The sequence below is a fragment of the Sus scrofa genome, chromosome 12 (genome assembly GCF_054392235.1).
Source record: "Sus scrofa isolate SSC_HxYL_T2T_F1_AM1 chromosome 12, Sscrofa_HxYL_maternal_Yorkshire_Landrace_v2.0, whole genome shotgun sequence".
In the NCBI taxonomy this organism is placed as follows: domain Eukaryota; kingdom Metazoa; phylum Chordata; class Mammalia; order Artiodactyla; family Suidae; genus Sus; species Sus scrofa.
Genome location: NC_139394.1, coordinates 59641689 through 59667186, shown reverse-complemented (window position 1 = coordinate 59667186; position 25498 = coordinate 59641689). Strand labels below are relative to the sequence as shown.

At 49.6% G+C, this 25498-nt stretch overlaps 2 long non-coding RNA genes across 14 annotated transcripts in view; both read left to right on the top strand.

The window, feature by feature from the left end:
- Positions 1-25498, top strand: part of LOC100622718 (syntaxin-8) — a 251867-nt gene that overhangs the window by 155981 nt on the left and 70388 nt on the right. The window lies entirely within an intron of this gene.
- Positions 5230-10205, top strand: LOC146398403 (uncharacterized). The gene is made up of 2 exons (XR_014821863.1): positions 5230-9228; positions 9372-10205. It is a non-coding gene; the product is annotated as an uncharacterized LOC146398403 (long non-coding RNA).

Sequence of the window (25498 nt, the reverse complement as noted above, 5' to 3'; positions counted from 1 at the left end):
TTTCCACACTTTGGATTTTTTTTTCTGCCGGGCAGGTAACCAGCATTCGGATGCTTCCAGGGTCAGAATCAGAGGTGGGCTCTGGCTGCCTTACTTATATCAACAGGACCCTGATTGGCAGGTTGGTTGAGGCTCAGAAAAGGGACAGAGGGGCTGAAGAACGACGGGGGGAGCAGAGCAGCCAGCCTGGGCCAGGAGAGCGAGGTCAAGATGCTGCACCGGAGCTGCTGAGCGAGGCCACTGCCTCTGCCCATCCCTGCCTCTCTCGGTCAGCGGAGGAGTGCCTGGCTGCCCAGGGTGGGCCCAGGAAGCGTCTGGCCGTGTTAGGCTTCACATGATGGGTGTTCCTTCAGAATGGGGCTTGGATCTGGACAGCCAGGAAGTGGGCTGCCGTGCTGCTCTTCACTGGCAAATGAAAGCGTAAACAGCATTTTCCCACGTGGGAATGCCATGCCAGATCGTCTCTGTTTATTTTTATGAGAAGCCTGAAACCTGGATCTTTCAGTGAAATCTCCCAATATTTCAGTGTCGGCAATAAACGAACCATTAAAACAATTCCACGTGGACCAAATGAAACACATGGCAAGGGCCTACCCGTGCAGGCCTCTCTTTGACCTCTGTCTCTCTGGTCAACCCCTGGGCCTGTTGGAGAATAACTGAAATCTGTCTCTTCCCTTCGTCACTTTGTGTTCTCCCTGCTCCACTGCTGGTTCTTGTCCCATTTCTGTAGCCCTTAAAAATAATAGCAAAGAAGTCTGTTTCTTGGCACAGGAAAACGTGCATGAGGGTGACTTTGAGCATATTGATAGAAGCCGTGGGCCCCCCATGTGGTGGGTTCAGTGTCTGGATGCAGCAACCGTCCACCCAGCTACCAGGGCCAAGGTTAACAAGGTGAGGCCCTCTGCTTAGGGGTCCCTTCTTTTGTAAACGTGCCCCTTCTCAGTCGATTGATTGCTGTTTCCCTCTGGAGACAGATTGGCTATTTCAGAGAAATGACTTTTCTCCGCCACGGAGATAACAGATACCATGTAGTGAAGCCGCAGAGCGTAAAATTCTTGGGAGACCCGCCTCTAAAATCCAAGCGCAGCCTGGCGGGCTCCAGCGAATATATTGGAATGGCTCAGTAGTCATTTCAGGAGCTAAAACGTCTTTGCAGGCCTGAGTACTCCCCTCCCCGGACCCGAGGGTGCCCGTGAAGGTTGCAGGGTGCCCGTGAAGGTTGCAGGGTGCGCAGGGGACGTGGGGGCCTGGTCAGATGTCTTCGCTATGTGCCCACATCCCCGTTGTCTGCTTTGGTTTTGAGTTCCTACCGTGGAAAAGCCGGCCTCGCTGCTGACAGCATTTATGTGGGGAGCCCGTCTAAGAGCAGTAGGTTCCAATGCTGATGCTTCGGCTTAATCCAGGCAAAATGCAGCCTTTGAGAGAAGCGCCAAATTGGAAAACCTCGACTTAATGGGAGGTGATTGATAAGGGCTGACAGCCTCAGAACTACCACCATGACCGCCTCCGCGGCCGCCCCCGCTGCTCTAATCTGTTACGAGGCAGTGACTTTGCTATCATCAAGGGGTCAGAAATGATCACAGAGTAGAATCAGTTTCTGATGATTGTTTTTGCTCAGTGTGGTTTGGAAAGATAAGGTGTGATTTCCAAGAGCGGCTTCTGCTGTGAGGGAGTAATAATTAGGCCGCGCGGGCTGGGCTGACGCCGCCCCCCTCGTACGTGTTGGTGCGTGTTTTCTGGTGATGCGTGTTCACCGGTGACTCCGTGCGCTTTGGACCAGCTCTCTGGGACCAGCAGGTACTGGCTGGGTTTAGGGGGATGCCGGCGGGCCTGGGATGTCAGAATGGGTTTTGCACACTCAAAGCAGATTTCACCTCTATTATGCCACTACGTAGGGGAGGAAGAAAGCCCCAAGGCCTCCAGGTATTTTTGCCCACCCAGCCTGAATTTTCAAGAGTTCACCATGGTGCCCAAGTGCTTCTCATTCATACACTAATTTTATATTTGTAAATTGAAGGGAAATGAAGAATTGGATTCTAGCTGTGACCAAAACAACCTGCACCAGGTAAGCTTAGGCGTGAAGGTAGTTGTCTTTTATACATCGAAGGTCAGTGGCGGAGACTATGTGTTCTTTGAGGTTCCATCCAACTGTCGTTCTCTTTCCATACCCCTTTGAAGAGAATCAGACACTTTGCTCCACCCTAAACACACACACACATCAGACATGAACCAGCGCTCTAGGCCAGAACTTGGCTGATCTCAGTTCGCATGTGCTGGGTGGTGGCAGGTTAGATCCTTGCGGAGTTAAATCTACCTGAACAGAGCCTTTGACCTTCAACGTTCGGTCTTCCCGTATGGACTGGAAAAAAAATTTTTTTTTTTTTTAGCAAACTTATATTTTTTCTCATCAGAACAGATGAAAGATGGCGAAACTGTTCAATGGGAGATGCAGAGAAAGCGAATTGGCTGTTATTAGTACCTGTGTAGGAAAATAGAGAAAGGGGTTATTGAGCAGAAGCCCTGGGTTCTGTATTCAGAAGGGGTTGGTAGTGACGCCTTGCACTTTTCTCTTAAGCTGGTGTTAGTAGCTTTAGGGATATTTTTAATTAGTTAAAATTTTTAAAAAAGTGAGCTGTTTTTTTTTTTTTTTTTTTTTTTTTTTGGTCATTTTTGGGCCACACCCGTGGCATATGGAGGTTCCCAGGCTGGGGGACTGATTGGAGCTACAGCTGCCGGCCTACACCACAGCCATAGCAGCGCCAGATCCAAGCTGCGTCTTTGACCTACACCACAGCTCACAGCAGTGCCAGATCCTTAACCCACAGAGCGAGGCAAGGGATTGAACCTGCAACCTCATGGTTCCTAGTCGGATTCATTTCCGCTGCGCCACGACAGGAACTCCCTGAACTGTATTTTTTTAAAAAGCAGCCCCTAAAATTTAAGTTTTCAGTATAGGTGTTGCTGCCTCTCACTCCTTAAAAATTGTCGTAGTGGGTTGAAGTAGCTGATTTAAGTTTATTGAAGTCACAGGGGTTCACAAGTGCATCGCCTTCTCTGTGTATTATCAAAAAGGAAAAGGAAATATCAGATGGCCTTCCTGACTTTCTAGTGCTTGCCGCCTTATTTATGAGGCTCCCTAGGATTCCTGCTGTGGCCCGGCAGGTTAAGGACCTGGCATTGTCACTGGTGGCGCAGGTTCAGTCCCCAATCTGGTGCAGTTGGTTAAGGATCCAGCGTTGCCGCACCTATGGTGTGGGTCACTGCTGCGGCTTGGGTTTGATCCCTGGCAGGAGAACTTCCCTAAGGGTCTCCTAGCCCTAGCCAGTTGCTGGTGTGTGTTAAAGGAAAAAGATGATTTTACTTCAGCATTAGCTGTGATGTCCAGTGCGCATGCTTATTAGAACTAAGAGCCACTGAGGAAGGTGAACAGGAAAAAGCCAAATGAAAAGAGCTCTCATAATAATTAGTACCTGGCGGCAATCATTGCTCAGGTCACAAAGCATCCTGGCAGCCCCACCTGCTGCTCTGGCTTTGGGTACACCCCAGCCCCTACCTCTGCTCTCAGAGCCGCGTGCTTCTGGTGGCACCACGTCAAAAGCAGCTCCATGGCAGGGTTGTGCTTGCACTCCAGGGCGAGGACACTAATTTTCTAAAGTCTCGACCTTGTTGCTTTTGTGAAACTTTTTATCAGCCCCGGGGATCCATCCGCTCCCACAGAACCCCACCGGCGGCAGTTGTTGCCCCGCTCTTTCTGTCTCAGGGCCGAGCAGACAATTTTCAGTCACTGAACCAGCGTTAAACTCCTAAGAAAAATTGATTTGGAGCTCATTCGAAATCCGCCTTGGCTTTTCTCTGCCCCGGAGTGTGAGCACTGAGATCGATTTCTCCGCATTAGCCGCAAAATGATCTTTGTGTTGGTCTGGGGCTTCGGTGGTCCGTGACGCGGCCCTCTGCGCATGCCCAGCACCCGGGGCGCGCCTGCATCTCAGGTCCGCCGCGTCGAGCCGACGGCAGCCGGAGGATGTGCCTCGGTGGTCTCGCCGGGGCAGGTGTCTGCTGACCGGCTTCCCCCCCACCCCACAAGTTGATTCTCTCTCTCTTGGTCCTCGGAGCGGCCATTCCTTTCAAAATGACTTTTGGATTTCTGATGAAAAGTCTTATTTTAAAAATGTTTGACCAATAGGGATTTCTCATCATGTTGGCGTTCAGTTGAACTTACTTGAAAACAGAGAAAACTGAAAATGGCCATTTTGAAAAATGAATCAATGCGGTAGGGGTAACAACACAACAGTGTGAATCTCCTTGATGCTGCTGAACTGCAGACCTAAAACCAGTTAAGGTGGTAAGTTTCATGGGTATTTACCACAAGAAAAATATTTTTCTACTTAAAAATGTGCAGGTAGTTCCCTTTGTAGCTCAGCGGTAACGAACCCGACTAGGATCCATGAGGATGTGGGTTCGATCCCTGGCCTCACTCAGTGGGTTAAGGATCCGATGCCGCCATGAGCTGCGGTGTAGGTTGCAGACATGGCTCGGATCCCGCCCGTGTGGCTGTGCCGTAGGCTGGCAGCTGTTAACTCCGATTCGACAACTAGCCTGGGAACGTCCATATGCCTTCAGTGGGGCCCTAAAAAAAAAAGAAAAAAATGTGTAAATACTTGGTTCCTTCCATGAAATTATGACAAAGTTAGAATAATACAGTTTGTAAAATTCCTTGGCATCTTTGTAAACTTCTGTTCCATACAACTATTTTTTATTTGATGTGGTAACCGAATCTTAATTACGTTTCTATAGATTTGCTGAAGCAAAATAGAAATAGGAACAAAAGTGGGTTCAAAATCTAGCGGACGGGAGTTCCCATTGTGGCTCAGTAGGTTGAGAACTCAACGTAGTGTCTGAGGATGCAGGTTTGTTCCCTGGCCTCTCAGTGGTTAAGGATCTGGTGTTGCCGAAAGCTGTGACATAGGTTGCAGATGTGGCTTGGATCTGGTGTTGCTGTGGCGTAGACCCCAGTTGCCGCTATGATTTGACCCCTAGCCTGGAAACTTCCATATGCTGCAGGTGCAGCCCTAAAAAGAAAAAGATAAAAAAAAAAAAAAAAACCCAAAACCAACCAAAGGACATCTCAGAAAATGAATATAAATATAGCCTTATGGTTGCTATTTCTGATTCTTTTCATATTACTAAAGCACAGTTAACGGGTGACGGCTATATTCCTACATCCAAAATATTAGCAATTGGTATCTGAAACCTAGAAGGAAAAGTTTCATGCCTGGAGCATTTGAGTTGCAGAGACACTATACTTTTTGGGTAACTTCAGTAACGTCTACTCTCTTAGCATATTCTTTACAACCATGGAATCAGGGGGCCTTTTGCATCCATTTTTTCGTTCAATTTCCATTTTGTTTGTAGTTAATGAAGCCTGTAGGAGTCCCTATAGGGGACATGCTCATCAATTTAGGTAGATAACAGGCACATCTTCCGGTGACATTGGATTTGTTCTATGCTTTCTCTTCCTTAGAAAGGCTGAACTCCCAGTCCTTCCAAAAAAAGGATTACCCTCTTGGCGAGCCACATTTACGTCTCTTTCGCCTGTTTTTTCAACCCTGCTTTTCTTTCTTTTTCCTTTTTAAAATGTGATCTGGGACTGCTTCTTGGAGTTTTTCTCCTTACAGAGAAGTACCTTTTAGGCGCCACATCTTCTATTTTTGATGACATGCGACGGCTCCCATCAAGAGAGTGGGCAGAACGTGCCGGGCATACCTGCTAGACCTTTAGCAGCTTTTTTCAGACCGAAAGGCCATGTCAGCTCTCAGTACTAAATACATGTATTTCTAAGCACTTTGCAAAGTGGAGACAATGATTGTGATATAATTTCATATAAAAGAAGCGGGGAGGGGGGAGGAGGGGCAACAGGAAGGAACTTCCCTGTATCCTGTGACTGCTTCTTCTCATCCTTTCCAAGCTGACCTTAACATAACTTATCTTTGCCAAATTAGAGACGTCTCATCTGTTAAAGGCGTATATGTGTTTGGGTGGGGACGGGGGGGTCAAATGACTACTGACTCTTCCAATAGTGACCCTCAGAATGAACACAGTAGTTGTCCTGTGCAAGCTTTTCTGGCCCAGGTGACACGCAGACTTGTTTATATAACACTCATTTCACAGAAGCCCCCCACCCCCTCCAGTTCAGGGGTCTGTGGTTATCGCCGAGTACCTGGCCGACTGTTCAGTTTGCAGGTGACGAAGAGGAATGAGGAGCCCGTTGGGGAATTTCTATTCAAGGGCTTGAGGCTCCCTCTCCAGCCCTTCCTCCCAGGGCTGATGCGTTGATTTGGAGGGTGCTAACTCTAGACAGTAATGCCTCTCCTCCTCCAAATGAACGCTCAAAGTCAGGATCAAGCTCCCTAGCTCCAGAGCGAGGATGCTGTACCTAATCTTACGCGGGTTTCTCTGAGCAGAAGGCGGGGGAGTCCAGTAGGCCGCCCCTCCCACCTCCGCCAGGGCCTCACTCTGATAGGCTCTGGACCCCGACGACAGCCAATCAGGTGGGGCCTTAACTCACCCGCTTGAAGCCAAGTCTCCGACCCTGGGGTGCTGGGTTCTGTCTTCCCTACCGTCTCCCTCTTATCTCCCCCACCCCTTTTCTCTTTCTCGTCTTTTTTCTTTGTTTTCTCAGTTCCTGCCTCCTCTCCCCACTGCTCTTCTCTATTCATCGTCTCAGTCAAGAATCTACCTTTCAGCAGCCTCACTCCTCCGCCTCGTCCCACCCTCTGGGTCTGTCTGCCACATCCATTTGCTTGCCCTCCCCGATGTGTCACAGAGCATGAAACCATCTGGAAGTGTGTTATAGAATATAAAAGAAAATAGGAATAGTCCAAGAAGTGCGTTTTTTTTTAAAATGCTGCTGTATCATATCTTTGTGATATACTCTGCAAATTACTTTTTAAAAAATCTGTTGTATGTATTTTCTTGCCACTTAAGTTACTCATTTTAAAGTGTATTGACGAGGCGCTCCCACTGTGGTGCAGTGGGTTAAGGATCTGGTGTTGCCACAGCTGTGGAGTAGGTGACAGCCGTGGCTCAGATTCCATCCCTGGCCCGGAACTTCAGTATGCCACAGGTGTAGCAAAAAAGGGTATTGAAGAGAGTGAACTCGTGGCTGAGGGATGTAGCACGACTGTGTTTTGAAGAACTGAAGACTCTAGCAGGCTTATCCCAGCTCAGTTTCATGTGTTCATTAAAAGATTTTTTGGGAATTCCCTGGTGGCTCAGCAGGTTAAGGACCGGGTGTTGTCACTGCTGTGTCAGGCACTTGATCCCTGGCCCAGGAACTTCCGTATTCTACAGGGACAGCCAGAAAAAATTTAAAAAAAGAGAGCTTTTCGTTGTTGTTTGGTCGCCTTAACAGGATGCAAACCATTATGAATCAAACTTTTTGAATATGGGTCTGCCTGCACTCACCTACTTAGTTTGGAGATTAAATCCTTTAATTTAAGATTTTGCATTAGGATAATTTTACCATCTTCCACAGATGTCTGATTTTACCAGTAAAAGTTAGATGATACTTTTTTTTCACTTCTTAATTTTTTTCTTTTTAGGGCTGCACCTGCAGCATATGGAAGTTCCCAGGCTAGGGGTCAAATCAGAGCTATAGCTGCCAGCCTACACCACAGCCACAGCAACACCAAATCCAAGCAGCTTCTTCGATCTATACCCCAGCTCACAACAACGCTGGATCCCCAACCTACTGAGCAACACTGGAGATCGAACCCGCATCCTCGTGGACACTAGCTGGATTCATTTCTGCTGTGCCACAATGGGAACTCCCCAGATGATACTTTTGCATCATAACCATAGATGAGGCCTTGTACCCTTATCTCTCCTGATAACTAGGACTTCTAGAGACTTTATACATTTTCTTTTTTATCCTTCAGGGAGGCTCTGTCAGCCAGGGGCCAGTTAGGAAGAGGAGTGAGCATACTGGGTATTTCACCCAAAAGAGACCTAGGGCAGAGAACTTGTTATGATTCTGTTGGAAGGACCCAGAGGATAAAGAGGAGAAGCTGGAGTATTGCAGGGATGAGTCACTGTGTGAAGCAGCTCCCTCCCATGGACTGAGGGAAGGAAGGGGCAGAAGTGTGTTCCAGAGCCCACGTGTACTCACTGCTGTGCTTACTCCTGGGATGGCAGCTCAGACTGCCGGGGCAGCGGGGATGCGTCTCCTGGACTGGTGCTTCAACCATATACTGATGTCACCAGTCCAGAGGAGGGCTGCCGTCCTGGTTCTGGGACTGCCAAAGAGGGAAAGTACCTCTAGAAAAAGAGATGTGTGATGCCCGAAATGAGGGAGAGAACTAAAGAGAATTCCCTGGATGATAGCAATGGGAAGACCCAGGATGTCACTTGTGCAACAGAGCGAGGGAAGCACCGGTGCAGAATAGAGCTGGAGGTTAGGGGAGAAAACAGAAGGTTGTCTTGCCTGCATGAAGAACTGCACTGAGAGGCTATTGGAGTGTGTGAGATTTAGTAGGAGGGCGTCTAAGCCATGGAGGAAAAAAAGGCGACCATTATCTCCAGGAAAACTAAAAGTCACGCCAAAAAGGAAACATCATTATGATGCATTATGAGTATGTCCATGGCCATGACAATGTAGACATTAGTTGTTAATATTAACCAGACTGTGATTTAACTGTGAGGAAGATGGGGGGAGCGGGAACAGATGGGGTGTAAAAAGGCTAAATCCCCCTATAATGAAAGAGGAAATGACTATTTATCTCAAACTGATGGAATTTAGAGATTATAGTATAAGCAAGTCATTTCACAGTGTGGAGGATAATGATGGAGGAGGCAGAGATGGCTGGTTTTATTTTTATTATCATCCTTATTATAAATCTTTGTAGAATTATTTGAAATTTTATTTCTGCGTGAATCATTTTCATCCAATGTTTTCTGTAATGTTGAGGTCTTTAGGAGTTCCCGTGGTGGCTCAGTGGTTAATGAATCTGACGAGGCATGAGGTTGAGGGTTCGATCCCTGGCCTCGCTCAGTGGGTTAAGGATCTGGCGTTGCCATGAGCTGTGGTGTAGGTCGCAGACACAGCTCGGATCTGGTGTTGCTGTGGCTGTGGTGTAAGCCAGCAGCTGTAGCTCCGGTTAGACTCCTAGCCCGGGAACCTCCCTATGCCGCAGGTATGGCCCTAAAAAAGGCAAAAAACAAAAGGATCCCGTGTTGCCATGAGCTGTGGTGTAGGTCGCAGACACAGCTCGGATCTGGTGTTGCTGTAGCTGTGGTGTAAGCCAGCAGCTGTAGCTCCGGTTAGACTCCTAGCCCGGGAACCTCCCTATGCCGCAGGTATGGCCCTAAAAAAGGCAAAAAACAAAAGGATCCCGTGTTGCCATGAGCGGTGGTGTAGGTCGCAGATGCAGCTCAGATCTGGCGTTGCTGTGGCCGTGATGCAGGCCAGCGGCTATAGCTCCGCTTAGACCCCTAGCCTGGGAACCTCCATATGCAAAAAACAAAAGAATTTGAGATCTTTAGATGTGTAGGTTCTGTTACAACCTGAGGCATAAGCTTCTAAATAGTAAACAAAAAAAGAATCTATTAATTAAAAATAGTACCGAGTTTATTCAATAAAAAGAATTCAAGTAACTTTTAAATAGAATTCTTTGTATGCCCTAAATTGGATATATTCCCTCGATGATGGGGTGGCAGAAATCTCCAACTCTGCTAAATAGGTTTGTGGTCAGGAGTGACTCGAGTAGAACAATTCTAAGTCTTCTGCGTGTGTTAGGAGGAGGGAGTAAGCGAGTAAGCGTACTGATAGTCTTAGGAACCAAGGAGATAGAACAAATGGGAAAAGGGAGAACAAACTTTATGGCCTTAGATTTCCATTAGAAGTATTATTGTAGGAGTTCCCATTGTGGCTCAGCAGTTAAGAACCTGACTAGTGTCCAGGAAGATCCATGGCCTTGCTCACTGGGTTGAGTATCTGGCATTGCCATGAGCTACAGTGTAGACCTGCAACTGCAGCTCTGATTCAGCCCCTAGCCCTGGAACTTCCATGTGCCATAGGTATGGCCCTATTTAAAAAAAAGAATGTGTCTATTTATGTGTGAGTGGGTCACCTTGCTGTACAGTAGATAATTGACAGAACACTGTAAACAAACTATGATGAAAAAAATTAAAATCTTTTCAAAAAAGTATCATCGTAGACTCATGATTGAGAAAATAATAGATGTCCTATGTTTAATGATTGAAAGAACCAGAAGCAATGATACTCCAGTATTTGAGCACAGTTAGCACCCAGGTTTTAGGTGCTAAATACTCTTCATCACAAAAAGGAACCAAGGTTTCTTGCAGAAACAGCAAATTCCAGGTCTGGGGCAGGGAAATAGAAAACAAGTCTAGAACTTCCAGTGTCAGAAGTCAGGGAAGTGCAACCCGGGAAAAAAAAAAAAAAGTCAGGGAAGTGCACTCACAGTGGTGAGGGCACACACAGCTAAAGAACATGGGAGCTGGTTCAAAGGGACTCTCACGGGTCAGATTTGGGGCTGTTGAAGCAGTACAAATGACGATGATGAGAAATACTGGATTTTAAAAAATGCATTCACAAGTCCACGTTGATAGTCAAACAAGGCAGCGGCGAGGCTGAGGACAGGGTCACCTTGCCCGTCCGTGTAGACGCATGATAAAATTAGAAAACCAGGAGTTCCCGTCGTGGCGCAGTGGTTAACGAATCCGACTAGGAGTCATGAGGTTGCGGGTTCGGTCCCTGCCCTTGCTCAGTGGGTTAACGATCCGGCGTTGCCGTGAGCTGTGGTGTAGGTTGCAGAGGCGGCTCGGATCCTGCGTTGCTGTGGCTCTGGCGTAGGCCGGTGGCTACAGCTCCAATTGGACCCCTAGCCTGGGAACCTCCATATGCCGCGGGAGCGGCCCAAGAAATAGCAACAACAACAACAAAAGACAAAAAGACAAAAGACCAAAAAAAAAAAATTATAAAACCATCATTTTGCAACCATAGTATCGTCCCTCCCGAATCATCCACGGGTGCGAAACTGTTGGACAGAAGGTCATGGGAGGCAGGATAGTCACTACTTAAAATTTCAAATTATTCACTACAGAGGAGGAAGGAAATGTGAGCAAAGGGGTCCCCGTAGCACCAGCAGCACCAGGGACAACCTAGCAGCATAGTCTGCAATGTCCAGTGCCACAGCCTCCCCGCCAGATCTCATGGAGAGAAACAGAGCAGCTGAGGCTGATGGCGCGTCTCTAAGACAACGTCCTGGGCCCTTTGAAAGTGTCACGGAAGAAGGAAGTAAAGGGGGGAGAGCTGCTGAAGAAATGTGACCGCTGCAGGCAGGCTGTGCTTTGGATGGGAGTCTGGATGGGAACACACACCGCAATAAGGATGTGAATGGGCTAATGAGGGCTGTGTTTGCCCTACTTTTCTGTAGGTGTTAACTCTTTCCAAGTAAAGAGCTGGGGAGGGAGGAAACAGGAAAAATAGAGTGAACTTTCCTCCCGTGGGTTATGACCACTCACGTTTTAATCCGCCGTCTAAGGAGGGAATGAAAACCTGGTGTCTGGCTCCGTGCCCCGAGGAAGCTCTTTCCAATCCGGTGTAAAACTGTAGGAAGATCTCGAAAGACGAAGGCGCCTTAGTGGGAGCGAGATGGTGCACTAGGCAGACGTGACGGGTGCTGCATGGGAGCTGCACGTATACGACCCTGTGGTTCCAGCCATGCGGGGAAGGCACACTGATCTCGTCATGGCTTTTCTCTGAAGAGAGGCCATCAAGAAGGTAGGAAGCAAAACTGGGAGTTCCCACTGTGGCTCAGCAGTAATGAACCCGACCAGTATCCATGAGGATGTGGGTTCGATCCTTGGCCTCAGTCGGTAGGTTAAGGATCTGGCATGGCCTTGAGCTCTGGTGTAGGTCACAGACAAGGCTTGCATCTGGCGTGGCTGTGGCTTTGATGTAGGCCGGCAGCTGCAGCTCCCATTTGACCTCTAGCCTGGGAACTTCCATATGCCTTGGATGTGGCCCTAAAAAGACAAAAAACAAAACCAAAAACTGCCGTATTACCTACTCGAGGATTCAGGATTCAGCTGGAACACTTGGTGAACTTGACCCATCACAGCATAGATTCCCATTCCTCCAAGTCGTCACACGGCCGTGAAATTGGATGTTTATTTTCGCATTAGACCTTGGGCTTCCTGGTGTCTTTGACTGTCCTCTTTCAGTTCTGAGTCCCAGCAACTAGCAAAATGATTGCCTTTGAATGGGATTTATTTGAAAGAATAAATGGCGGAAGTCATGTGGGTGAGGATTTTCTGTCTTTTTAATCTCTTTTGATTGAAGGATAGTTGGTTTACAGTGTTGGGTTTGTTTCTGGTGTATGGCAAAGTGATTTAGGGGTGCCTATATTCTTTCTCATATTCTTTTCCATTAGGTTTTATTACAGGATATTGCATATAGTTCCCTGGGCTATACGGTAGGACCTTATCATTTTATCTCTCTTTTATGTAGTAGTTTGTATCTTGGATGATGATTTTCTGAATCTTTTTTTTTTTTTTTTTTTGGTCTTTGTAGGGCCGCACTCTCAGCATATGGAGGTTCCCAGGCTAGGGGTCTAACTGGAGCTACAGCTGCTGGCCTACGTCACAGCCACAGCAACGCGGGATCCAAGCCATGTCTACAACCTACACCGCAGCTCACAGCAATGCCAGATCCTTAACCCTCTGAGGGAGGCCAGGGATTGAACCCGCATCCTCTTGGATGCTAGTCAGGTTCATTAACCACTGCGCCATGACGGAAACTCCAATTTTCTGAATCTTGCAGCTTTTTTTTAAGGACTTTTCAGTCTGGAAAAATGGAATCTGAGTAGGGCTAGAAAGTTGATTTCATCATGGATGGCATGGCTAGGGGTCACTCGGATTTGCTCCTCATGGCCTGCAATATTCAAATGTCTAGGGTCATTCAAAAGAAATGCCACCCGTCACATAGGGAAATTCCTGACCTTTAACCCCCATGATAACCGGCCACCACTGTCCCTTTTGCAGATGCTCCCCCCAAACCATGCAGTGGGGTGTTATTCAACTAGAGACAGGAATGAGATTCTGATACATACTACACTGTGGGTGTACTTGAGGTTAAGAAGAAGAAGGCAGCCCTCAAAGACCATTTACATGTAAAGTCTAGAAGAGGCAGGTTATCCAGAGACACACAGCAGATTCGTGCTTGCCCGGGGTTAGGGGTTTGGGAAGAAGGGGGAGAGGTTGCCTAATGGGTATAAGGTTTCCTTGTGGGGCGATGGAAAAGTCCTGGAACAAGACAGCGGCAGTGGTGGTAGGAGCTTGTGCAGTGTCTTGAAAGCCGTTGAATACGCAGGTTACAGTGGTCAGCTTTATGTGAGGCGTCTTTTACCACCATTTTTTTTAAAAAAGGAAAACCAGTAAAAATAAGGAGTCCTCTCTCTAGGATCCTTTGGTTTCAAGCAGCGCAGACAATCTGGGGAGGCTGGGGGTTTCCTTGTTTTATGTAGAATGACAATAGGTTATTATTTAATCAGAGGCTCGTTGAACTTTTGAAGCTGCTGCGAGGAGAGAGATTCTTTCCAAGCAAGTTCTTCAGTCATAAAAGCAGCGAGGATGGGACGCTGGATCCGACCCAGTGAGGCCGGTCCTATGGTGTCGCTGTTGTCAGCAAGTTAGAGGCTCCAGGGAGCCTGTCCACTTCCTGGCCTCTGGGTTTTGCTTTTTCTGAGTTTGTTTTTTCCAAGTTTGTTGGCTTTTTTCTAAAATACTGCATCTGGATGCCTGTGCAGTCAACCCTTAGACTCGCATGTGCTCGAAGGCCCCCTGTGGCATGTGTGCTAAAAGTTGTTGGGTTTTGTTAGGAACAGTGATGGAACGTGGCTCGCGTTGGTGGTTTGCGGTCAGCGCTTGCGAAACTTTGTCTTTCTGTTGCACCTGTCGCTAGGTTTTCACTTTCCATGATGCGCCAGAGGGTTGCGGTTGAGGTTGAGGGGATGGATGGGTGGACGGCAGGCAGAGGCACGCTCCTCTGAGGAGAGAGAGATGGGAGGGGGCAGGGTCGGGGGACGGGCAACAGAAGGGCAGATGAAGAGATGAGAGGGACAGACGGAGAGGGAGGAGGGCAGGGAACGTCACAGCAGAAAGCAAGCTCCCCGGGCAGTGCCTCCTGCCTTGCCCTTGGGAATCTGCCTCCCGACTCTGATTCCTTTTTTGGTCTTCATAGTGGAGGCGCTAGAGGGTGGGGGGGATGGATGGGGAGTTTGGGGATAGCAGATGCAACTGCCATATACAGGATGGAGAAACAGCAAGGTCCAGCCCTGTTCAATATCCCGGGATAAACCATCATGGAAAAGATGTAAATCTGTGTAACTGAATCACTTTGCTGTTCAGCAGAAGTTGACACAACATTGTCAGTCAGCTCTCCTTCAGTAAGATACATTTTTAAGAAAGTATCGGAGCCACCCCTTGTTTCTCAAGTTCCTGAATCGATTATAAATGTGGAAAATAGGGAAGCTTGGTTTCGGTATTGCAGATGGCTAGCTCTGGAAACACCCAGCCCTCAAAATATTTCTTCTCCCCACTTGTGTGATGAAACCCTTTATTTAGTGGTGCCATCCTTTAGAGAGCCATGTAGGCCTGGCATCGCCAGTCCAAACGGCAGTCAGGTCAAGAAAATGAGAGCTGCAGATCAGACACATGACAGTTGGGAAAGACGGGTACCCCTTGAGCTAGAGCGCGTGCGCCCATCTAGGCAGCGTGCTGGCCTTTCAGCCCCTGGAACTTGGTGCCACCTGGAACGAGGGTCTCAGGGCTGCCAGACTGGCTGGCTGCCTTTTTTTTTTTTTTTTTTGAAGAAAAAGAGAAACCTGATTTTATATGAAACATGCCAGTTTTTACAACTGCTGTTCAGATCAAAACGTAACTGCAAACTGGACATGATTCCCTGGCTGTGAAGTTAAGACCAGTGCTTTAAGTTAACAAATAGCTAATATACAAAGGCTGGATATGGTGGGAGGTGGGGGAATAAGAGGAGGTCACAGACTTTGTTACCTTTCAGAATAACTTTTTTTTTTTTTTTTTTTTTTTTGCACGCCAGATGCATTCCTGGCGTGCAGCAGCTTGATGTGGGATGTTTCCTGACCAGGGATTGAACCTGGTCCTTGGCACTCAGTGCTTCCTGCACGTTGGGAAGAATCACAGCCCTTTCCAGGTTATGTGAATAAGAGAAGGTCAGGGCGGGGATGAAGCAGCTTGCCCTCTGATAAATGGAGAAAACCAGAGTAGCTGCCTCCTCGGCAGGTGTTTGGCAAATTCCCACACAGGTACAGGCTCCCCATGAACTATTGTTTATTGTATTTGGGCTTCTCTTCATCTCTCCATCCCATTTTAATTGAGTCCCTTCAGCGATGCCCAGCTACAAGGAGGATCCCAAGATGCCTCAGCTGTAGTCCTGCCTTGGAGTTGTTTCAAGCCTAGTGGGAGACAGGAAGATACGTCACAGCTCCAGAAGCACAAGAGAGAATGTGGCGAGTGTTTCTGATTTCCTAAATGACCAATTTAAGAAGTTAATAGTGGAGTTCCCTGGTGGCTTAGAGGGTGAAGGACCCAGATCTGGCATTGTCAGTGCTGTGGCACAGGTTGAGTCCCTGCCTTAGGAACTTTTGCATGCTGTGAACGCAGCCAAAAAAAAAAAAAAAAAAAGGGTTAATTAGGAATAAGAGGAAGACGTTTGCACGCTGCTTTCAAAGATACATAATATGTCTTCCACACCTTACATCACCTCTGTGGGCAACTTTGATTCTATGCTCATCTCTCTTAGATCCGTGATGGAAACCAGATGCATTCCTGGCTGTTGCGGAAAAAGCCCTTTCTGAGCATTGATCAATAGACAGTACAAATCAGGAATGAGAAAGTATCTTTCTACTATATTTAAATTTCTCTCGGTCTCTCTCTCTCTTTTTTTGGACCATGGTGCGGCATGTGGACGTTCCCTGGCCAGGGATCAAACCCTTGCCGCAGCCGTGACTCAAGCCACAACAGTGACAACGCCGGATCCTTAACCCACTGCACCGCAAGGGAACTCCTCTACTGTATTTAATTAAGTTCCTGTAAATTTTTTTGGTTTGTTGATGGAAGTGATACTGGAAAGATGATACTGAAATCCGGGTTCTTGTTCACAGCAGTTGCAGAATGAATTCCGTGAGCACCCAGGCAGCAAGCAAGCAAAGTCTTCATTAAAGGAAAGCAGAGAGCTCCCAGGGCTGCTGGGAGGTGGGAGAAGAGCCCCCTTTCTCTATTGTCCTATAGGGGGTTTTATTCCTTAAAGCTGGAGGGGTTTACCAACGTGGGGTCCAGAAAGATGTGGTTTTTCTCTCCCATTGGCCTTGCTCAGTGACCCATATCAGTCCTTGTCCAGTAGGGCCTTAGGGGTGGAACTGTCCCATAAATCTCAGAGTTTCTTTGTCCTTTTCTTCCGGTAAACTGAGTCACAGGGGATTAGGGATTACTGTCCATCTGGGCGTAGGTTCACTCCCTATAGTAAACAAGGCCTGTGGGGATGTAACTTCCTGGAGCCCTTAAGCCACAAATGTTCATCAAAGGCCATCTCAAAGAATATGCATCGCAGCCCATGCTCCTCCACTGACCCCCTGAGTTCAAGTTCTGCCTCAGAAGCACCTTGATTTGTTAGTGCGTGGTGGATGAGCAGAGGGAGGAAGTGAAGATGCTTCTCGGTGTGCCAAGGTTGTACTCGGGCGTGCAGCATCAGGTGTTAGGCTTCACCAGGTCCCGTCTCTCCAGGGGACTGTCGTCTTGTCCCCTGATTCTCTGGCTTTGGTTCTCACCTGCAGTGTGCCCTCTGCCCACCCAGTTCAGCACATCCTGGCATTCGTAGGCGAGCAAGCATCCCCGAGGTCCCGAAATAGGTGATCCTCGGGAAGGGTTCTTTGAAAAGCTTTGGACTACACGGCAGAAAAGATGGTAGACAAAATGGAATTGCGGAAATGGAGCCGTTGTGGTGGGGGCCAGGTGGTGGTCCGTCCCAAGTGCCATGCACGGTGAGCTGCGGGGAGAGCTCGTTTCCAGCCCGGGAGGCATTCGGGTGCGGGCGGGGCAAGATGGGTAGGGCTCTGAGGACTTGAAATGAGTAAGGAGCTTCAAGCTCAGGGAGTAGAATGGAGGGAACACTGGGCAGCTGGGGGGTTGAGAGCAGTGGGTCCTTAGGGGACCCCATCAAGTCTCTCCCCAGCTTCCAAAGTCCAGTGGCACCTGGGCCTCAAGGGTCAAGTCCAGACTCCAGAGCATGGCTGCCATAGCCTGACAGATCTGGTCCCAGGCTTTTACCCACACCTCCCACACCTCCCCTCCACACACACACACTCACACACTCACTCTCTCACTCTTCCCCCTCCCCCTCCTGCTACCCTCCCTCCCCGCCCCTGCCCCCAGCTAAGAAGAACCTTCCCAACAGAGCTGCCATCCTCTTTAGGCCTTTATTTCAGTGGCTTTGCATATATCGCTGCCTCTACCAGCATAAAACTCCCAGTGCCTGGATTCCCCTTCCCTGTAAATGGTGATTTAATTGCTCTGGAATATAGTACATTAGGATTTTAAGTTTTCCAGAGGATTCTAACGTTCCAGTGGAGAAGCAGTGGGCCTCTTGCCTGACTCCCAGGTCTGGGTTATGATGGACCCCTCAGCACCTTGGTCCCCAGTCTCCCACCTGCTGGGCGTGTGTCCCTCTCTGGACTTGGAGCTGCCAGAGCAGGGCCGTGTCATTGGTTGAGGCGTTGGTCCAATCCAGTCAGTTCGGGAAGGGCTCACAGTGCCTCTGTTCTAAGCTCTACACTGAACAGGGTACCAAAGATACAAAACAGACTCAGCAGTGCAGAAGGAGAAGCATCCTTGGGCGCAGTGCCTGGAGTGCGCCGTTAGCGTAAGTGTTTATTGAATGAGGAGAAGGGAGGGGCAAGAAAAATGGAAAGAAAGGTGGGGGGATGCTGATTTCCAGCAGGCATTTCAGGGTTCTGGACTTCATCTCCCCACCTCCTGTTTCTAGGCGTGGCCTGGTAGGAAGGCGTGGACAGGAACAAACCTCGATACTGAGGGAGAAACCTAGATGAGCCAGTAAGGTCAGATATCCCATTTCGCAGGATGGCAGTACCGGGTATGGTTCCTGCCCCTCTCAGTGTCCCATTGAGCCTTGAAAGCCCTGTTCTTCCTACTTTGTCACCTGGTCTGTGAAGTCGCATTTGGCAGCTGGGTCTTTGACACCCCGTTGGGTTGCCACTCCCTATCAGAAAGGGCTTTCACCCCGGTTTGCCCTCAGCCTAGGCTTTTCTGCAACCTACGGAATCCTCGCACTGAGAAAGTTCGCAGGGTTTTGAAATGCTAATGCACAGCTGTTGACAGGTATGAATACCCGTCAGCCTGGAATGTCACACCTATTCAGAGTAATTGAGCATCCTTGAATAAAATCTCCTTCAAAACCCAGAAATGTGACACTAGGTTGCTTCAAGCTGAGAGAGGAAACTTCCTGCAGACTCTAAAAGCAATTTCGTCTCAATAAATTGGAAAATAAATAAATAAATAGCCATAGGATCCCTCCACTCCCATGTTTCTGTACAGCTTTAGGCATGTATATCTAGGGAGTGTGTGTGTGTAAGACACACCGCTTGGGTCCCTGCTGTATTAATTTATAATTCATTTGCAAATTTTTTTTTAATGGTTTCTTTTGCTGTGCAATTTAGTTATCTGTTTTTTTTGGGGGGGGGGCGGGTTTAGGGCTGCACCTGAGGCATATGGACGTTCCCAGGCTCGGGGTTGGATCAGAGCTGCAGCTCCCAGCCTTCACCACACCCACTACAACCTGGGATCCCAGCCTTGTCCGCAACCTACATCACAGCTCATGACAACGCCGGATCCTTAACCCCCTGAACGAAGCCAGGGATTGAACCCGCATCCTCATGGATACGCGTCAGATTCGTTTCTGCTGAGCCACAACAGGAACTCCTACGTATCTTTTTTTTTTTTTTTTAAAAAAAAGCTTTAAATAGAATAGATTTCCTGGAGTAAAATGGTCGAAGAACTATAAGCAAAATAAAAACCTTCTACATACAAAAAAATCATTATTAACCTTTTAGGTGTATCTTTCCAGTCTTTTTTTGGGTGCCTACCTATTGCATGTCTACATGTATGACTTTGGTAGGTCCTTTGCGATTATATATTACATACCATGTAACTCGCTTTTCTCACTCCCCAGAATCTGAAAAATGTCTCTGTCTTTACATAGTTTCCAAAACAGTGACTAGTGGCTGTATAACTTTTCTGTTGTCATTGCCTTTTGTTAGGGCCACACACACAACATATGGAAGTTCCCAGGCTAGGAGTTGAATCGGAGCTACCCGGCTGTTTAATGTTTTGAGAAAGTGTGTCTTTAATATCTTTTTACATCACCCCCTGCTTTAAGCAAGACTAAACCTTTCTAGCATTTAAATTATTATCTGTTACATTGATATGGTTGGTATTTATTATAAGATCTATTTTCATTGGGAATTTGGGAACCACAGGAAACTCTTACAGTTCATGCTCATGGAGGGACACGACACTCGGATCGTTCTGCATCTCATGCCTTTGGGGAGTGGCAGCTGTGCATTTTCCCAAAGGCAGGCAAAAAATAACATCACCCCCTTTCTGCAGGCGTGTCTGGGATTCTGGGTGCTGGACTGGGTGAGACAAGGGAGGAAGTTACCCCTGTGCTGGGGGTGGGGGCGGAGTGGCGGAAGAGATGGCATACAGTCAACAAACACGTAACTGTAAGAACTACCGGTCGTGATGGTCTGGGCAGAAGGCCCTCTGGATGGAGATGCTCTGAAAAAGGAGCAGGTTCTGCATTACTTCTTTTATAACATCGCTAAGTCGTCCCCAGAGAGTGGTTTGGATCAGCGCGTTGAGGTAATTAGCACAGATGAATGAAATCGAATGCCATTAGCTCCCTTTGAATGTGTTATTAACCCCTCCGCAGGAGTTCCCATCATGGCTCAGCGGTAATGCATCTGACTAGTAACCATGAGGACGCAGGTTCGATCCCTGGCCTCGCCCAGTGGGTTAAGGATCGGGCGTTGCCTGCAGCTGCACCTCCGATGGGACCCCTAGCCTGGGAACCTCCACATGCTGCAGGTGTGGCCCTAAAAAAAATAATACACCATAAAGTAAACTGCTCTCTGGTTCCTCATCACCATGGGATGAATGACGTGTCATCAGAGATCTAGATCTGGAGCGGAGGAAAGCGAAGATTTTTGTTCTAGACTTGGGGGGCCTTCGCCTCCGCTCGTGGCGGATGTTGCTTAAGGTCCCCAGAGCCGGTGCCTTGAACAGACGACACATACAACCAGGTCTCATTGTCCAGGCTGCTTTGGAGGAAGGAGAAACGAGGAGGTCGCTGCTTCTCCGTCGCCCTCCCTGACGCCAGCCCGGCCCTCATTCTGACTCACCCCGTGTCCATTATGAAGCAGAAAAGACGGCTGAAGGCCTGGTTTATTTACCTAATAAACTGGCTCTTGTATTGCCTGGGAAATGCGGACATTTTTTTAGCCACGAAATCCTAGTAACGAGCAAACACAGAGGTCCAGCCGTCAGGTCTGAAGCAACAGCAAAATGAAGGTCAGCTCACATGGCCATTATTCTCCTTCCTGGTGGCCATGACAGCCCCGGGGTTTATTTGAAGATCCCAGACTTCGAATCATTGCTTGCATTGTTAGGCGCCCAAGTATTGTAGGCTGTGCCAACAGTTTCAGATATTAATGTATTCGGGAGATCAGTGAATGGGGAAGTCCTCCGCACTTTTTTCCTTTTTAATTTTTTTCCCCTTTCCATACACTTTGTCGGTCGTGTCTTTGTCTGCCAGACGTTGCTGGGCATTTCTAATGAGAAAGCAAAGAATCGCAGAAGGAAAAAGGCAAGGGGCGGGGGCGCGGTGTAGGGAGAAGAAAACAGGCGAGGAAACACGGGGCGTGTTTCGCACTTTTAACAGCGAGGTGACACTTTTACAAGCTAGTCAGGTGCCGGGGACTCGTGGGGGAGAACCGGGGCGGCGAGGCCGAGGCGGAGCAGAGCGCGCAGTTTGGGAAATGGCTCAGCCTCGCGCAACAAAAACCCACTTTGATTTCTGAGCATCATTTTCCCCGCAGGACCCCCGGCCTCGGTGCTGCTTTAAGTATTCACGGCAGCTTCATTATTGCAGCCACCTCGCTCACCCACCCCGGGCAGCTGCTAAAGGGGGGCGGGGGATTTAAAGCAATTCGGACTCCCGGTGACTTACTGCTGCAGGGTAATTGGTTTCTGTTTGCAAAGAACATTCTCCCCGGCAACGCCCAGAAAACAGAAAGATTTGTCTGAGAGGGTTAACGGGGCCGGGATAGAAAGTGCCGAGTGGGGAGGGCTGTGAAAATCGCGTATATTGCAAAGGCAATTAGCTAATGATGAATTTTTGGTCATATCCTGCGACACCAGGACGGGTCCTTCGGTGCTCCCGGGCTGGGTTTGTAGCCCGCCCTTTGATAGCTCATGGAAATGTAAACGAGATGAAACCAGTTAAAGGGCTCTTTAGACAGCCATGCTTTGGGGAAGGCCGAATGAAATGCAGACCCTCCGAGGGCTTCTCCCGCACACAAGAAGTCCCTTTGTTTCCCATCGTATAAACCAGAGGCATGTGTACAATTGCAGGGAGAGCGAGAGCGGCCGGAGGGTGGGCGCCGGAGACGGGGCTTTCTAGATTTAAAAGGGGGGGGGGGATGGTCCGCCGGTTCTTCGCGCCCCGGGTTTGATAGGCAGGGCAGGGTGGTTTTGAAGTCCCGTAGGAAGGTCCTCTGAAGATGTGAGCAGGATCTGTCTTTCACTCGGACTTAATTAAGAAACTTGCTGGCTTTGTCTGTAGGGGGCCCATTACGCGCAAGCTGCAGCCCCCTCTGAATAGGGGCTCAGCCTGGAAAGTGTATACATGCCACACCGCCTTTGTGCCGTGTTGCCAAACTGGAGGCCGGAGCAAGTGGGGACGGGGCTCTGCCAGGGGTCACCCCTTGTTGCCCCCGGCCCCAAACAGAGCGACCGCAGTGCACGGGCATCCCTGGGGGACCTGGGACTCATGGACCTTTTAGCAAGTTCCTCTAGTAAGCGGAAAGGGGGTCGAGGCTAGGGGAGCATCTGGAATGGGCTGGACGGCTGACCCACGAGGCGGGCGGCCCTGGGAGCCAGCGCTCGGGCCGGGCTCCGGGCACCGTCTCACCCCCACTTCGCTTCCACCCAGCCCGGGGAGAGGGTTTGCCTGGTCACTGTTCTCGTAACCTTGAGAATAATTTCCCCCTGGTGGGCTACTGTGGCCTTGCCTATTTAGAACAAAGTTGCTGAATGCTGGGGGATAAAGAACAGTGGGAAGGCTGTGAGCAGTGGTTAATCAGCTAATTCGCATTTCAAAAGACACTAATAAGAGGTGATCAATTCACATAAAGCCCTGGGTGTGAGTCCTTTCCTCGCCCTGGAAAGCCTGCCCAGCCGGCCTGCCAGCGGCGCCCCCCCTGCCCCCCGCCGTCCCCCTCTTCCTGCCCATCTCCTCCCTCCCCCTTTGAAGCTGTAGGACCTCCCGGGGTTCCTGTACCCGCACCCCTGCAACCCCCTCCGAGCGAGCGGGACCTTCACCAGCAGCGGGCTCCCTTGGGGCCCCAGCCCCGGCCCTTGTTTCCTGGATGCCCAGTGCCCCCCGCGCTCTCCCGCACCCGTTCAGCTGGAGGACCGCCAGTCTCTTCTCTCCTGAATGCATGACAGCTGCCTTAGCTGCACCCTTGGCCTCTCCTGATGGGTGATATCTGGCAGCCTGTCGCTACCCTGTCCAGTTGCCACTTGCTTGGCCGGGATGGGAGGGACCCTCGTTGTTACTTTGGCCTTAAATGTCTTTCCCAAAGACCCGCCTTGTGACTGCCTGAGGGGCCTGCGGGGCCGGAAGCAGCTCAGCATTGCCCCCGTCGTCCCCGTGCCTCTCTGCCCGCTGCTCCCACGCCTGCCCTTAGAGTTGGGTGGGCTGCATCTTGGGCTTTGCAGCACGGCTCCTCATAATTGGGCCTCTCAGCTATTACAGGCTAATGGAACCAGTGTCACTCACCCAGTGACTGGAAAATCACCCGGCCAGCCAAGTGGCACCGTCGAAATAGAGCTGTAATGCCAACAATCTAGTGATTTCTGTTTCAGCCAGGAGTTCAGTTCAAGTGTTGGGAAATGAGCTTGTCAGAGCTTTCTTTCCACCTCCTCTCCCAACCCTTGGCAAAATGTCGAATTTTGTTGCCATTGATAGAACACGCCTGGAAAGGCGGAGAGGAATGACCTGGGGCACCCCTGACCGCCTGCCGGAGCGGCGTCTCTGTGTTCCACGCTTCTGGGTTTTTGCTGTGGCCGTTACGTTTGTGTGGAGTCTTTGGAAACCGGGTCCTCGGTTTTCAGGATCCCAGAGCCCTTGAGCCCCTTCGTGCTCTAGAAATCCTGTAGGAACTCAGCGGCCACCCTAATGACATACTCTGAGTGACATTTCGTCTTTGGTCCATGAGTGATAAGGAATTTCCCTGAACTCCATCCCTGACAGCGTGATGACAGGTAAGGATACCCTTGCAAGCCCGAGATGACCAGTGACCTGGAAAGGTATAACTGGGAGGTGGCCAGTCTTGAGCTTTGTCACCCAGGGTAATGGCTTTTTGCGTTGCATATCCTCTGGGTATCAGGAGGATCTGTATTTCTATCTTTCTTTGACTTTGAGTTATTCTGGAAGGATTCCTGCTTTCAGAAGGAATGTGGACCCCATGACCTGCCAGGTCCCTTCCATGGAGGGACTCCTGTCCTCCCTGGGGGCTTGTGTCCCGGCAGCATCTGACCTAGGACTCATGTGCTCTCTGTCAGCTGAGGGAGTTTCAGGGTAGACTCCATAACGGAGTCCAGCTTTATTTATTTTTTCGACAGGTAAGACATTGATTTCTTCAGATAGGATGCTTGTGAGAGAAGCAGGCAGGTGAGGAGGCTCTGCCACCAGAGTCCAGCTTTCTATCAGGAAAAAGCTCTTGGGAGTTCCTGCTGTGGCACCAAGGATGGGTGGCATCTCTGCAGTGCCAGGACAAAGGTGGGATCCCTGGCCCAGAACAGTGGGTTTAAAGGATTCAGCGTTGCTGCAGCTGCGGTGTAGATTGCACCTTCAGCTCAGCTCTGATCCCTGGCCCGGGACCTCTATAGGTCCCAGAGTGGCCAAAAAAGAACAAGGAAAAAGAAAAAGCTCTTAGCTGTAAGCTCTGCTTACTGAAGTATAAAAGGAATTTATTAAAAGGACACTGAGTAGTTTGAAAAATCAGTCCTGGGAAAGGCTGGAGTGGCAGGCCAGTTCGTGGGGAGAAACCACAGGGGCTGGGACCATCAGCGCAACCCCACCACAGAGCCGTGCAGGAGGGGGTCTCCTTGCCATGCCTGCCGTTAGCGGGCACCGCCCGCGCTGGCCACCGGGCCTGTAGCCAGGAGGGCTGCCTCTCCCATGCCGGAGCATTGATGTTGCTGTCCCCTCTACCAAAATGCGTTCTCCATGCTCCCAGCGCCTGGGACTCCCGGGCTGGCCAGGGAAGGCCAGCAGCGGCCCTTCCGGCCTTGGCTCCTACCAAGACTCAGATGGCTAAGGATTCCTCCCTTGTTTGGGAAAAAAAAAAATAAAAGTGTTCAGAAGCACAGCAGCTGAGAAACTAACTGGTGTCCGCTGCAGACTCGCAGCTCCACTGTGGGTTATTTGCTGGAGACGTCCTCTCCCCCCCGGACGCCTCCCGGTGAACCACCGAGATTGACCTGAGAGGAGCCACGTAAAGCGTGGGGCCCAGTGAACAACAACAATGCAGGGTCCCTTGTTTAGAAATTACTAGGAATAGCAGGATGGCAACAATAGGGGGCCTTTCTAAACATGGAGCCCTGTGTCACTGCCCGGGTCACCTGCCTGGGGAGCCAGCCCTGTCTTTACCTGAGCAGGGCCATGGGTCCATGGTTGCGTCCTGGGGCCTGTGCGAGGATTTGTGAGTGGATTCAGATTTGTCGGTGTGATTGCCTTTCCTTCCCACCACGGGAGGTGGGGTCGTGATCCCCCGTTTGACAGCAGGGCAGGGCCCGGGGAACAGGGCAGCTGTGTGGTCAGGTCTTGTGACTCTTGAGTTCCGCTGCCTCCGTACCAGGCGCTTCCAGGAGAAGAGCTGTGTGGCCTCCCCTGGAACCCCCGCTCTCAGGGCAGCATCTCCAGAACCGTGGATGTGGAAAAAAGACTGCTGACTCAGTGTGAAAATAAGCTGTTGGCTTTGACCTTCAAGAACACATTACAGGAAGGAAGGAGCGTGTACTCCCCCAGCCACTAGCCAGACCACCCCCGGGCTCTAGTTCCTTAATTCAAAACAAAACACAT